Source organism: Gossypium hirsutum, chromosome A11 (genome assembly GCF_007990345.1).
Source record: "Gossypium hirsutum isolate 1008001.06 chromosome A11, Gossypium_hirsutum_v2.1, whole genome shotgun sequence".
Lineage (NCBI taxonomy): Eukaryota > Viridiplantae > Streptophyta > Magnoliopsida > Malvales > Malvaceae > Gossypium > Gossypium hirsutum.
In genome coordinates this window covers 98,946,773-98,959,383 of record NC_053434.1, presented here as the reverse complement: position 1 = coordinate 98,959,383, position 12,611 = coordinate 98,946,773, and the positions used below count along the sequence as shown (strand labels likewise).

Here is a 12,611-nt window from a genome sequence, read left to right as displayed (position 1 = left end):
GAAGAGAGACTGTGGTAAGTGCTCGAACTCTAAACGATTCCTATAGTAACTGTTGACAAAAGTCGAAACCCCTATAGTTTAGGAGATGGCCGAATAGGGGTATAGGCTCTATTGGGTTCTTCTTTTAATCTTTTTATGGTTTGTTTAGTGGAGGAGTAGCAAGGCGTAGGGTCGACTTGGATTAGTTTGGATCATCGGAGTGACTAGAGCTAGTCATCAATTTCGGCAAAGGTAAGGTTCTTAAGGCCATTATGGAGGGTGGCCGAATGTGTAAGTGTTGATATTAGATGGTTCTCGATTTGGTTCAATTATTGTGAGCTGATCTATTAACGGTTGATTATAGGAGAAATCGTGTAGGAGATCTCGTCGAGGAATATCGCAAAACAGGTGTGTAACGAACCCTTTTTCATAGCTTAAAACGATAAATGCCGAAAAGCCGAAATGCCGAAATTCTGGCATTTCGAGGACTTATGAGCAAGCGAACGCTCATTGGTTAGTTAGATTCGCTAAGTTAATGATCGGGAACGTTGGAACAGGTAAGAGCACGATTCTTGGCATTACGGTAAGTTGGGCCTCGAGGGGCTGAAGTTGGGCCCAATGGGCTTTCGGGCCCATTTGGGTAAAATGGGTAGAAAATGAAAACCTATTAAATTACACATTAATACTGGTAACAACATTATGGAATTTAGGCTAAATGGGCCTAGATGAAAAAATCGGCTAAGTAGGGCCCATTAGGGGTTTTGGCCCAATAACTCGGTTGCGCTAAAAATGGGCCAGAATCGCTGTTTAGGACATATGAGTTGTTAGTAACTGTTAATGAACATGGAAAACTTTGATATTTGGTAAAATTATGGAATTACCCTTATAGCATAAAAATGACTGTTTTGCTCCTAGGTAAAAATAACCATTATACCCCTAGGGTTTACTTATAAATTTGATACGTGGGATATGATATACATGATTGATATGATATGCACATGACATGTATGATATGCACATGATATGTATGAAGTGCACATGATGTATTCATAAATGCATTGGGTTGGGTTTTTATATGGATGGAGGAAGTGCAAAAGGGCTTATGCCTCAGTTTATTGAAAAGGGCTTATGCCCCAGTTTACCGAAAAGGGCTTTGCCCCAGTTATTAAAAGAGGCTAGGCCTCCAGATATATGATAAAGCAGCTATGCTGCTAGTGGTGTGTTGGTTGGGTGGGTTGAATCATTCCCCACATGGTGTGTTGGTTGGTACGGGTGGAGAGTAGTGGATGGTCTCCCCAATTGGGCTTGCATTCATTCTTTCATTGACATTACTCGTGATAATGAAATGGGCCTACGGGCCATACCGGTTGCAGTAAAGGCTTCGGCCCAGTATATGTTGAGGTTGGATTTGGGCTTAGGCCTAGCAAGCTGATATTGCTTTGGGCTCTGAAAGGGGCTTGTTGCACACTGAGTTTCCAAACTCACCCCCTTTCCTTAACCTTGCAGGTGAGCCTTGATTTGGGGACTTGGAGCTGGAGGGGATTCAGAGTGGCCACGGTGATTGCCTTTGGGCTTTTGAATAAGTGTTTGGTTTTCATTAAGTTTGCTTTATTTATTATTTATTTTTGGGTTGTAATAAGGTCATTTTGACTTGATTTTCTTTCTTTTCTGGGATTATGTTATTTTTAATAACTTTAAACTGGTTGATAATAAATGGGCTAGACTTAGGACGCGTTTTCAAAACGACACTTGTTTTCCAAACAACACAACGTTACGATTATCCGATTTCTCAAAGATATCCATTTAAATAAATTTCAAATCGATATAACCAAGTGTGGCAATGGTTGTGGGCATGTCTAGGATTGGATCCAACCGAAGAGCTTGGTACTTAAGCAACCTTCATGGCTCACCTCCTCTGTTACGGATTCCTACCTGGTGCCCAGCTTCCATTCACTTTGTTAGCTTGACAAAAGTTGGTTTTTAAAGCACTAAAACGAAACATGGATTTTTAACTTCAATGTGGCACGTCAGATTCGGCCATATCGTCTGGGCCGGATTTAGGGTGTTACATGGACTTTACGAAACTTTACGGACTTTCAAATTGTTCACTTTGTTTTTAGGACATTATTTTGGGTTTTCTATTTTTCTTGCAAAAATTAAATTGAAGTTTACTTTACGTCTATGTCGGGTTTAGGGTAACTCATGTTTCTATATATTACACATAATTGAAGTTTCCTTTTGAATAAAAAAAATAACTCCATTAATAGGAATCCTAAACGGCAAATAAAATATAGACATGACATAAAGTATAAACCACAATTAATGCACTAAAAGTTGTTGCACAATACCAATGTCATAAAAAAACCCAATAGAGGAGATAATTGATAGTAATCGTGACATTGGAAGTTTCAAAAAAAAACTAGAGATGCATTATATTGATCAATCTCCAATAACTTATATCTTCTCGACAATGAACTCCGATCAACTAATTGCCTACAATCAAGGGACCCTAAGAGATCCCGCTACATTCTTAATGCATGAAAACCAACAATAATAGCCTATCCTCCTCTTCATTATTTTGGAGTTAATTTCACGTTCACCATCAATCTCATGTTCACCATCATATTTTTGTATCTTGATAAAGTCCTTTGATAACATTTCCCAACAAAATTAGTGGCACACTTGCCTTGATAAGTCTAGTAGAGAACACACAAAAAAAAAAACTAAAACAAACTAAAGTAATATGCTTGAGGAAAAATCATTATTTTTTATAGTTATAAAAGTATTAATATGCTTTGAAAAATCCATTAAAAGCCACTAATAGTGTTTTTGAAGGAGAGATTTGAATGTAAAATTTCATTTGTATCAAGGTTTTTAAAATTTAAAAAATTAATTTACTTATTTAAATAAATATAATGAAGAATTTCAAAATTTGTGAGGAATTTCAAGTGAGAGATTTGAGTAGCTTAATTTATTTTTTTCAAATTCCACTTAAAGAGGTAATTTTTCAATATTTTGCATAATTTTATTTCATTTAACATCTAGTCCCGCTACAAAATAAAAAAAATTTAAAGTTCAAAAATGATTTTTATTTAATTTCAATATATTTAACATCTAAAGGTGTGTTTGGTAGTTGATGGACAAATTTTATTTCAATCAAGGTTTTCAAAATTATAAAAATGAATTTACATTTTTGAGTAAAAAATAATGGAGGATTTCAAAATTTATAAGAAATTTCAAGAAGGGATTTGAGCAATTCAAATTCTTGCTTCAAATTTCACCTATAGAAGCAGTTTTTCATAATTTCACATATCTTATTTAATCTAAAACACATGGTCCCATTATAAAATAAAAACAATTTAAACTATAAACTATAATTTTTTTATTTAATTCTAATATATTTTTTAAAATTTGATATTATTAAAAATATTTACAAATCTAATAATATTCATATTATATATTTTTATATTTATTTATTTATTTATTTTTAACATCATTAATTATTTTATGATTATTTATTTAACTCATGAAATTCTAATAATTATTTCCGAGCAATGCAATTAGATTTTCTAATATTTTAAATTAATAAATTCTAAAAATGCTAGTGTTTTGAAAATCTTCACAATTTTAAAATTGAGTTGTTTCATATTTTGCAATCCATTATAGTTTAATGAAATGTTTTTTAAACTGAATTGGTGGTTGAAGCAATTAGGCCACTGATTTATTGGTCTAATTGTTCAATTGATCCAATTAGTCTGATTAAAAAATTATTTAAATTTTAGAAAATTTTAAAAATTATGTTCAATTGGTTCATACTAATTCTCGATCTAATCAAGTTAGAGTCACTCTCCAAATCAGTACCCCAACATTTTTCCGATTCAACTAATCTGACCAACTAATTTAATTCAATTCAAACAATATAGGTTAAATGGAATTATGATATTTTCTTTCTAGCTCAATTCCAATTGAGAATTCCTAAGCAGGATTTAAAGGCGGAACTGGTTATTGGGCCTCATAGAAAAAAAAATAAATTCACTTTTTTTTCCAACAAAAATGAACTTCAAGGTATTAAAATTTTGAATTAAGGGTTATTGCATTATTTAAGGTCTAAATTTCGCAATTGTTTTTATATTGGAGTATAAATTTATTTAAGGTTGTGTTTGTTTCATTGAAAATATCTTCCATAAAATGAGGGACAATAATGAATTATTAAATAATAATGATTGCAATAATAATTTTTAAATTTAAAATATTTTAAAAATTATTTTAATATTCTTATAAAATTTTAAAACCCTAAACCTTAAATACTAAAATCCTAAAATTAAATTCCAAATAAAAAAACAAAACTAAAAAACATAAAAAAAATAAAATAAAATTAATGGCTCACCGTTGTCCATAAGTTGAGTTTATCATTTTCCATCGTAAATATTGCTTCCACAAACGCATGCCCCCTCCGTTGCTTCTAGCATCTTCTCCTTTGTCCACCTCGTTCCCAATTAGCTATGATGCAAATCGTTTGAATCATCATGTTAATATAATAGCAAAGCAGGGTTGAAATACATGGAAGCCAGTGACATAATTTAACTATACATTAAATATTATAGACTTGAGAACAAATTCTACAGAGATCGCAATTGCAATATCCTTGTCAACATAGATGGTTTTCATTTAATTCTAGCTACAAAAATTTCATTATGTAAGCTTCATAATTAGTTGAATTTGTGTTTAATCATGATATATGTTTCCTGAACTTGGTCAGATTTCTTTGGTGCCACAATTCTACCATGTCTGGCCGACTTTCCAAATTCCAATGCATGAATTGAGAGACGTTTAGCTGCTGATTCCTGCCAACAAACCTTGTTCCATGCAAACACTAAACTTCTTAAACCTGAAATTCAGCTAGGTTACCTGTTTGTTTCTCCAAGTCTTTTTATCAGTCCAAGTAGCTTCAGAATGGAGTTTTCCTTACCAAAGGAGATCAAACTTCATAATGGAGCATACGTGGCACCTAATCTACCGAATCCTAAATTTGTTTTCTTTATGGTTTGACTGTTAACAAGTCCTAAGTGGCCCAGGTAAAGCCAACTGTCTCTCCTTTATTAGGAATAGGAGCACAACAATCAGTATCTTAATCTCTCTGTTAAAATCCCACATCAGTAAGTCAGCGTGAGAGAAAGCGAGAAGCAGCTTTTAAAGGAAGGCGACTTGGACAAGAGAAGGCATACCTTTCTCGGCCTTTTGGCTAAGATCAAGTGTAGTATCTGTTCTTATCAGTTTAATATCTGATACGTGGGCCATTGGCTCACACGATGTTAAATTAATTTTTCTAGGGGGAAAGCTCACCACAGTAGCTTGCTCCTGGGGCTTTCATGCGTCGCCTAAGCGTTGCACTATAGCTCAGGCCCGGCACACCCCACCCAATCCAAGTTGAAGTTTTGTAATTTTAGTTTTGATTGAGAAAAAAAAAGTTTTGGTGATATCATGAGATGAAAATTGAAATTCAAGGTTGGTGAAATATAATTTTTATTACGTGTAGCTATCTGAAACCTTGAAAGGATAGGAGATAGCATATCATATATAGGCACTTCCACTCGCTGTATATGGATAGCATAATATATTTCATGTCTCGATGTTAAGAAAATATAAGTCAAATTTGAGTCACGTTATAGAGTTAACTTTCATGAGGACTTAAAAGGAGATTGTTCATATGAGTTAACTTTCATGAGACTTAAAAGGAGATTGTTCATATGACAAGTATCTTTTAGTACTGCTTATAGAAGAACAAATTTTAAGGAAATGCGTAATTTCGTATGTAAAAGCTAAATTTCATTTACATTGACTTTGAGAAATTTGGTTAAGCAAAATGATGGATTTTAAATCCAACAAAAATAAAAGTTTTACTAGAAAAGATATATAGGTAAATAACAGTGACTAGGGTCATATTCATACGCATCGGAAAAAGTTTATTTCTTCAATAAAATAAAATAAAATAAAATAAGATTTTTAAAATTAAAAATAAAATTTGAGAAATCAATCTAACTTAAATCCAATCAAAGTAAAATCTCAATTTTGATCATCGATGCAAAGATAAATTTCAATACTCTTTAGTAAATTAGTTACAATTATTGGCATCGCGCCTTGCAACTAATCTTTTATTATGTTTTCAGTAATGAAGAGTAAACTCATTGAAATTATTTCTCTTATTAAAACTAGAGAGACTTGATTCAATCGATTCTAGTCAACAAACACACAAATGGGGCTCATTTAGACTAAATATATTAGTAAATTTCATAATTTGACATACACAACCATACCATCCGTCTTAAATATTAGAATAATTAACTGTCATGGATTTAAAAGTTCTAATTAATAAGAAAATTATTATAAGTTATCGAGTATGAAATCCTATATTTAAAAAGCTCAAATATTGTAATTCAAATAGAAAATAAGTAAATGTGAGAAAAATAAAAATAAATTGGATTCACAAACTTGAAGAATTTATTAGATTTGAGTTGTTTTTAATTGTAAGTTAAGTTGCAACTGAAGAAACAATTAAAAGAGTAAAACAATATGACAGACATAAGAATTGGTCATGTAATTTGAAACTCATTCCTACATTTGCGGGGTCTTACCCAAAAAGTAATTCACTATGAATCAACACTTCATGACATGATTTAAGTTCTACTCACACACCAAGGTGCAACTTTACTCTTCTGCTTCAACTAAAATTACTATCAACTAAAATTTTCTCCTAAAAAGTTAAGTTACAAGCTGAACAAAAAAATAAAAAATTTTCAATTAAATTGTACCTAATACAAGTTCCTTTAATTAAAATGCTCTCTTTAATTCATACATGATTTGCCATAGTGTGATATGACAAATTAGGCTTTCCCAGTATACTTAAGGAGTTTATTCTCAAGCAAAGCAACGTCTTTTTCATAGTTTTTAGATTTTAAGTTAATAAATGTAAAATTCTCGTTTTTACTCATTTTTGTGACCCAATTTAGCCAATGTGCCATTGGGGGCCCTAATGTGTGGTTGAATTGTATAAGGACATGTTGGAGGTTGAAAACGAGTGAAAACCAAGCTTGAATCTAGGTTTGAGTTTCTAATAAGATGGTCCCTTCCTCTAGAGTATGTTTGTGCACAAAATCAGCTAGTAGATTCTCAATTGTTGAGAAACAATATAAACGATTAAGAATGGGGCATACATTTGATTTGGTGGAAGTTGTTTCAGCTAGAAATGTATTTCAATATTGTTTACAACACTTAAGCTCAAATGGTTGCCAGCCAAATGATTCTACAACCTGGTTAGATAATTTCATTGTGCCCTCTGCTTCTGAGGTTTGGCCTTACAACATAGAAGCTGAATCGGTACATGTCTTAGTGGGGTGCAAAAGGAACCTCATTTCTATTTTTATAGTATTTGTGGTCTTCACCCATGTAACTGGAACATGATATATAATCCTGTTACAACTTTTACTTCCCCTTCAAACCAGGCTAACTCCCCTATTACTGGTGCAAGGTTCTCTTCACAATCACATATTTCACCTATTTCATATCAGAACATGGATATTACAATCATTCTTAAAGAGGTTCGATCAAAGGAAAAGACTACTGCTTCTCCATCAAGAAAAATAGTAGTAAAGAAAACTAAGAAGAGACTCAGATTAGAGAAAAGTACTCAACAGACTGGAAGTAGTGAATATTCTCCCTTGACATAGCGTAGACATAATAAAATGGTCCTATGTTTGCCCCAATCTCTATATTTTGCAATGCATGGTGTATGTCAAGTGTCAACTCACACTTCCATCATTCACGCTGTATCTGTTAATTGCTAGTTCTGCAAGGACCCAAAGCATGTCCTTTTCAGGACTCGACATGCCTGGAAACACATCAAATCAACTAGGATAAAAAAGTCACTCCTGTCAATAACAAATACCAGGACTTAATGCTCTTGGCATATCTTTGGCTCGAATTTATTACGCACCTTATGACCTAAACCCTCCTCACACCCACCCTCGGGCCAATGAGATCTTAGTAGTTCTAGAGTCGCACTCTATGTGGCCTTTGTTACATCCAACCTAAGAACCGTTTCATCGCTAAAGTGCTATACCATGGAGATGCTTTCTTAGTCCCTGTTGATCTATTCAATTCCATTTCTTAGTCCCTTTACTTAGCAGCCAGAATCCAAGTATGATTACCATTGCAAATGTAGTGTTCAGATGAAGAAGTAAATACTTCTATAAGCAGTAAATACTTTATGAAAGCTAACAAGAAAGCAGCAACCATGTACAGGGGACAGAGACTTACAAAAAGCCAAAGCTTGTTTGTTTCCTAGATGAAGAAGTGCTCCCTTTCTTGATTCCTCTCTAACTTGCTTATATTAAACTTTGACAGTATTGTATAGACAAATCTTGCATGGTTATAAGATATTTAAGCAAAGCCAAGATCACCATACTGAAAATTAATTGTTCGAACTCGCATTGGACAACAGAGGGAGAGAAGCTGATTTCTGATATTTCATCATGTATATATACGCTGTGATGGTTAACGTGTTCCATTCTCATTCAAAAATATTAGGCAATAAGTTTAACTCCAAATAAATATGCTTCTTGAATAATTGTTTATTTTCCTTATATTCTCATTATTTGTTGAATAACATTGCCTTGAAAGGAAGGTTTGAGGACAAACCCTATTCAATCATCACAGCTAAGCAAAGCCTATTTCTCCCACATTAGGCTCGGATGACACTAGGAAGCAGGAGACTTCCTATAAAGAGAGCGAGCTTGGCTTGGAACAAGCATACCTTTCTCGGCCTTTTGGCTAAGATCAAGTGTAGTATCTGTTCTTATCAGTTTAATATCTGATACGTGGGCCATTGGCTCACACGATATTAAATTAATTTTTCTAGGGGAAAAGCTCACCACAGTAGCTTGCTACTGGGGCTTTCATGCGTCGCCTAAGCGTTGCACTATAGCTCAGGCCTGGCGCACCCCACCCAATACAAGTTGAATTTTTGTAATTTTGCTTTTGATTGAGAAGACGGTTGTGATGAATCTATTTGCATTAAGTTATATGGAATTTGTATATTCCAGCTAGTTATTGTTCAGGAGTATCATGTGTCTATGAACTTCAAAACTTCATATTTTTTTGTTCAAATTTATCATATTAGATAGTTGTTGAAATAAGTAAAATGAATAATGCAGTAACTAATTGAAACTATTTTATCCGATAGATGTTTTTCCCGACTATTAAGCAGTTAAGAAGCATCACCATATTGTTTGGTGGTGAAATTTAGTTTGTGCTAATGCAATTAGAGTTACGTACCAAAGATATAGTCACGTGTATCAATAACTATAGTACATAAACAAATTCATAAACAATATTAGCATTGAAAAGATAGCTTGAAGTACGTAAATTAGTGTTGGCACTTTATGGACTGTATTAACAAATTCAAACCTACACTCTTCTCTTGATTTCTGATGATTCGCTTCCACAAATTTGAAGCTTTGTATAGAAGAAATTGTAGACCTCCTCTTTGTTAAGAATATGTAGGTAAAAGGTACTTATTGTTGGAACATTGGCACAGGAGGAAGTAAGTTTTGACAGTAGAGGAGGAAAACAGAGAATAGAACAAGGCAGGAAGCAAAATGCAAGAAAAGTTTTACTTGCTCACAAACGTGTAGCAAGGAAGCAATCTGATTTTTTTATAACTGATCTGCTTACTCATTTAGTATGAAAACAATACATTTATAGCCAAATACATCACCAAATACTACCTACTACTACTAAGTAGCCTAGTAACTTGATAAACATTGCTTGTACACATGAATAAGCTGAATTATCAGCTCAGTCATCACCTAAACCTATCAAAACATCAACAACTAAGTTCATTTTCAATGAAACTAAACTACATTTCAACTAAAATAGAAAATATGTTGCTACAACATGCACACTTGCTGCAGCATGCATACAAGCTGTATGCACTCAACAAAAACATAACAGCAGCAAAGTTTTACTTGCTCACAAACGTGTAGCAAGGAAGCAATCTGATTTTTTTATAACTGATCTGCTTACTCATTTAGTATGAAAACAATACATTTATAGCCAAATACATCACCAAATACTACCTACTACTACTAAGTAGCCTAGTAACTTGATAAACATTGCTTGTACACATGAATAAGCTGAATTATCAGCTCAGTCATCACCTAAACCTATCAAAACATCAACAACTAAGTTCATTTTCAATGAAACTAAACTACATTTCAACTAAAATAGAAAATATGTTGCTACAACATGCACACTTGCTGCAGCATGCATACAAGCTGTATGCATTCAACAAAAACATAACAGCAGCATGGTTGGCCATTTTCAACACTCCTCCTTGGGCTCCATGTTGCGAATACAAATCATTCAACAATTTTTAAGCTTGGCAGTCCCAAAAATGCTTTGTTTCAAGCTGACCCTGCTCAAGCACTTCATTTTCAACTTATTTTCAACCATGGCCTCATACTCAACTAAATCTGACTTACACACTTGACTATCCTAATCTTTTGTGCCAAAGATTTTTTCTTAAAATGGATTATTTCCTCCATCACAGCCTTGGTTGACAATACATCTTGCCTTGTTCCTTATTACAGTCCTGCTTCTTCTTGCATAAATAGCTTTCAAGTATAGTTTGCTTGCCTTCAGTCTACCATTTTTGGCTTGCACCCTCTCGAGCTTGCATTTAGACCGTCCGCCTCTTCGGCTTGCACCCACTCGGGCTTGCATTTAGACTGTCCTTGAAACTCCTCCTTCAACTTATAGTCTCACAAAGGTAAGTTGCTGCTAGCAGCCCTAAAAGATGTTAGACTTTGGCAGCTTCTGTCTTTCTTAACAAATAGCAGAAGTAAAAAGAAGCCTTCAAAGGTGACAGACTTTAACGGCTTCTTGCCTTTCTTAACAAGCAGCAGAAGCAAAAACAAGCCCTCAAAGACTTGGGCTCATGATACCATTTGTTGGGGATGAGGAGGAGCAAAGGAAGAAAACAGAGAGCACAGAACAATCAAGCAAGATGTAAGAAATATTTTTACTTGCTCACAAATGTGCAGCAAGGGAGCTTATGGCCGATTGCTCATTTTGCTCTCTGTTTTCTTCCTTTGCTCCTCCTCATCCCCAACAAATGGTATCATGAGAGCAAAATGAGCAATCGGCCATAAGCTCCCTTGCTGCACATTTGTGAGCAAGTAAAAATATTTCTTACATCTTGCTTGATTGTTCTGTGCTCTCTGTTTTCTTCCTTTGCTCCTCCTCATCCCCAACAAATGGTATCATGAGCCCAAGTCTTTGAGGGCTTGTTTTTGCTTCTGCTGCTTGTTAAGAAAGGCAAGAAGCCGTTAAAGTCTGTCACCTTTGAAGGCTTCTTTTTACTTCTGCTATTTGTTAAGAAAGACAGAAGCTGCCAAAGTCTAACATCTTTTAGGGCTGCTAGCAGCAACTTACCTTTGTGAGACTATAAGTTGAAGGAGGAGTTTCAAGGACAGTCTAAATGCAAGCCCGAGTGGGTGCAAGCCGAAGAGGCGGACGGTCTAAATGCAAGCTCGAGAGGGTGCAAGCCAAAAATGGTAGACTGAAGGCAAGCAAACTATACTTGAAAGCTATTTATGCAAGAAGAAGCAGGACTGTAATAAGGAACAAGGCAAGATGTATTGTCAACCAAGGCTGTGATGGAGGAAATAATCCATTTTAAGAAAAAATCTTTGGCACAAAAGATTAGGATAGTCAAGTGTGTAAGTCAGATTTAGTTGAGTATGAGGCCATGGTTGAAAATACATCTTGCCTTGTTCCTTATTACAGTCCTGCTTCTTCTTGCATAAATAGCTTTCAAGTATAGTTTGCTTGCCTTCAGTCTACCATTTTTGGCTTGCACCCTCTCGAGCTTGCATTTAGACCGTCCGCCTCTTCGGCTTGCACCCACTCGGGCTTGCATTTAAACTGTCCTTGAAACTCCTCCTTCAACTTATAGTCTCACAAAGGTAAGTTGCTGCTAGCAGCCCTAAAAGATGTTAGACTTTGGCAGCTTCTGTCTTTCTTAACAAATAGCAGAAGTAAAAAGAAGCCTTCAAAGGTGACAGACTTTAACGGCTTCTTGCCTTTCTTAACAAGCAGCAGAAGCAAAAACAAGCCCTCAAAGACTTGGGCTCATGATACCATTTGTTGGGGATGAGGAGGAGCAAAGGAAGAAAACAGAGAGCAAAATGAGCAATCGGCCATAAGCTCCCTTGCTGCACATTTGTGAGCAAGTAAAAATATTTCTTACATCTTGCTTTGTTTCTTTGTTCATTACTGTCCTGTTTCTTCTTGCACATACTCCCTCCTGCTGTAGAGTGTCTTCATGCACATACTCCATCAACTCCTCCTCAGCTTATCCCAAGCTTGTTTGGGAGTCTCACAGGGGTGAGATGTTGCTGTCTTTTTTACAAGCAGTCCTCAAAGATGCTTTGTTTCAAGCTGACCCTGCTCAAGCACTTCATTTTCAACACTTATTGGGTTTGTACCCTTTCAACAACCAGTTGGGAATGTTGAATTGGTTAGATAACATCCACGAGTAGCTCAAATTTGACCAAAAAGAAAAAAAGTTTTGG

At 34.7% G+C, this 12,611-nt stretch overlaps 2 non-coding genes across 2 annotated transcripts; both read left to right on the top strand.

The window, feature by feature from the left end:
• Positions 1-5,200: 5,200 nt before the first annotated feature.
• LOC121210440 (U2 spliceosomal RNA) lies at positions 5,201-5,396 on the top strand. Its single transcript, XR_005905556.1, has one exon. It is a non-coding gene; the product is annotated as a U2 spliceosomal RNA (small nuclear RNA).
• A 3,388-nt stretch (positions 5,397-8,784) lies between these two features.
• On the top strand, positions 8,785-8,980 carry LOC121210428 (U2 spliceosomal RNA). Its single transcript, XR_005905544.1, has one exon. It is a non-coding gene; the product is annotated as a U2 spliceosomal RNA (small nuclear RNA).
• The last annotated feature ends 3,631 nt before the right edge of the window (positions 8,981-12,611 follow it).